The sequence below is a fragment of the Arachis hypogaea genome, chromosome 7, assembly GCF_003086295.3.
Source record: "Arachis hypogaea cultivar Tifrunner chromosome 7, arahy.Tifrunner.gnm2.J5K5, whole genome shotgun sequence".
Lineage (NCBI taxonomy): Eukaryota > Viridiplantae > Streptophyta > Magnoliopsida > Fabales > Fabaceae > Arachis > Arachis hypogaea.
The window spans coordinates 57335049-57338115 of record NC_092042.1 but is presented as its reverse complement, the minus strand read 5'-3'; the positions used below and the strand labels follow the sequence as shown (position 1 = coordinate 57338115).

General features: G+C 31.9%; 1 non-coding gene across 1 annotated transcript; it reads left to right on the top strand.

The window, feature by feature from the left end:
* Nucleotides 1-311: 311 nt before the first annotated feature.
* Nucleotides 312-415, top strand: LOC112704652 (small nucleolar RNA R71). Its single transcript, XR_003155267.1, has one exon. It is a non-coding gene; the product is annotated as a small nucleolar RNA R71 (small nucleolar RNA).
* Nucleotides 416-3067: the final 2652 nt, after the last annotated feature.

Below are 3067 nucleotides of genomic sequence, written 5' to 3'. Positions count from 1 at the left end.
ATGCATTTTGCCATCCATTGATACTTTGAGAAATCATGTTGACTTGCTGAGTCAACACCTTGTTCTGAGCCAGTATGGCATTCAGAGCATCAATTTCAAGAACTCCCTTCCTCTAAGGCGTTCCATTATTCACGGAATTCCTCTCAGAAGTGTACATGAACTGGTTATTTGCAACCATGTCAATAAGTTCTTGAGCTTCTGCAGGCGTTTTCTTTAGGTGAATGGATCCACCTGCAGAATGGTCCAATGACATCTTAGAGAACTCAGATAGACCATAATAGAATATATCTATCATGGTCCATTCTGAAAATATGTCAAAAGGACATCTTTTGGTCATCTGTTTGTATCTTTCCCAAGCTTCATAGAGGGATTCACCATCTTTTTGTTTGAAGGTTTGAACATCCACTCTAAGCTTGTTTAGCTTTTGAGGAGGAAAGAACTTAGCCAAGAAAGCCATGACCAGCTTATCCCAGCAGTCCAGGCTATCTTTAGGTTGAGAGTCTAACCATGTTCTAGCTCTGTCTCTTACAGCAAAAGGGAAAAGCATGAGCCTGTAGACTTCAGGATCTACTCCATTAGTCTTAACAGTCTCACAGATCTGCAAGAACTCAGTTAAGAACTGGTAAGGATCTTCTGATGGAAGTCCATGAAACTTGCAGTTCTGTTGCATTAGAGCAACTAATTGAGGTTTCAGCTCAAAATTATTTGCTCCTATGGTAGGAATTGTGATGCTTCTTCCATCAAACTTGGACGTAGGTGTGGTATAATCACCACGCATCCTTCTTGCATTATTGTTGTTAGGTTCGGCTGCCATCTCCTTTTCTTGTTCAAAAATTTCAGCAAGGTTGTCTCTGGATTGTTGTAATTTAGCTTCTCTTAGTTTCCTCTTCAGAGTCCTTTCAAGTTCTGGATCAGCTTCAACAAGAATGCCTTTTTCCTTGTTCCTGCTCATATGAAAGAGAAGAGAACAGAAAAAGAAGAGGAATCCTCTATGTCACAGTAAAGAGGTTCCTTATTATTAGTAGAAGAAGAAGGGAATAAAGAAAGGAGAATCCAAACACAAGGGTAAGGATAGGGGCAGTGATTTGAGATGAAGAGAGGTGAAGAGAGGTGTTAGTAAATGAATAAATAAATTGGAAAAGATGAGAGAGGGAGAAATTTTCGAAATTAAATTTTGAAAAGGAGTTAAATGATTTTCAAAAAATAAAGATAAGAAATGAAATTAAAATTAAAATTTAAAATAATTAATTAATTAAAAAAGAATTTTTTTTTTTGAAAAAGAGGGAAGTATTTTCGAAAATTGGAGAGAGAAAAGTTGTTAGGTGGTTTTGAAAAAGATAAAAACAAACAAAAAGTCGAATAGTTAGTTGAAAAAGATTTTGAAAATCAAATTTGAAAAGATAAGAAGATAAGAAGTTTAGAAAAGTTATTTTAAAATCAAATTTTTGAAAAAGATATGATATAAAAGATAAGATAAGATAGATTTAATTTTTAAAATTAATTACTTGACTAACAAGAAACTAAAAGATATGATTCTAGAATTTAAAGATGGAACCTTTCTTAACAAGAAAGTAACAAACTTCAAATTTTTGAATCAATCACATTAATTGTTTAGCATAATTTTTGAAAATAAAGATAAAATTAAGAAAAAGATTTTTGAAAAATATTTTTAAATTTTCGAAAATCATAAGATAAAAATGAAAAAGATTTGATTTTTGAAAAAGTTTTGAAAAGATAAGATTTTTTAAAATTGAAAATTTGACTTGACTTATAAGAAATAGCTAAGTTTAAAAAAAAATTTTTGACAAAGTCAACTCAATTTTTCGAAAATTAGGATTAAAATAAGGAAAAGATATTTTTTATTTTTGAATTTTTAATGATGAGAGAGAAAAACACAAATATGACCCAAAACATGAAAATTTTGGATCAAAACCAATGATGCATGCAAGAACACTATGAATGTCAAGATGAACACCAAGAACACTTTGAAGATCATAATGAACATCAAGAATATATTTTTGAAAAATTTTTGATGCAAAGAAAACATGCAAGACACCAAACTTAGAAATCTTTAATGCTTAGAAAATATGAATGCAAAGATGCACATGAAAAACAACAAAAGACACAAAACAAGAAAACATCAAGATCAAACAAGAAGACTTACCAAGAACAACTTGAAGATCATGAAGAACACCATGAATGCATGAATTTTTAAAAAATGCAAGGACAAGATAAATATGCAATTGATACCAAACTTAAAACATGACACATAACTAAAACAAGAACACAAAATATTTTTTGGTTTTTATGATTTTATGATTTTTTTGTATTTTCTTTTATTTTTTTCGAAAAAAACATATAGGAAAAGAAATTAAGAGATTCAAAATTTTTAATAAGAATTCCAAGAATCTTTCAGTGTTAGTCTAAAGCTCCAATCCAAGGGTTGGGCATGGCTTAATAGCCAGCCAGCTTTAGAAGATATAAATCAGGCATGCAACAGCTAATATTTTATCCAACTCCATATACATACCCGTTATGTTGACAAGTGGAAGCCTCAATCCAAAAGGATTTGGATATGGCTTTACAGCCAGTCAGGCTTCAACATGTTACTATGAAACTCTAGAATTCATTCTTAAAAATTTTGGAATAATTTTCGAAAACAAAAGGAAAAATTTTGAAAAAAAATATTTTTGAAAACTTTTTGAAAAGAAAATAAAAAGAAAATTACCTAATCTGAGCAACAAGATGAACCGTCAGTTGTCCAAACTCGAACAATCCCCGGCAATGGCGCCAAAAACTTGGTGCACGAAATTGTGATCATCAACTATGGCGCCAAAAACTTGGTAGCGCTCTCAAACGTGGATTACACTTAGTCACAACTCCGCACAACTAACCAGCAAGTGCACTGGGTCGTCCAAGTAATACCTTACGTGAGTAAGGGTCGATCCCACGGAGATTGTTGGTATGAAGCAAGCTATGGTCATCTTGTAAATCTCAGTTAGGCGGATAATAAATGTTATGGAGTTTTCGAATAATAAATAAAGCAGAAAATAAAGATAGAGTTACT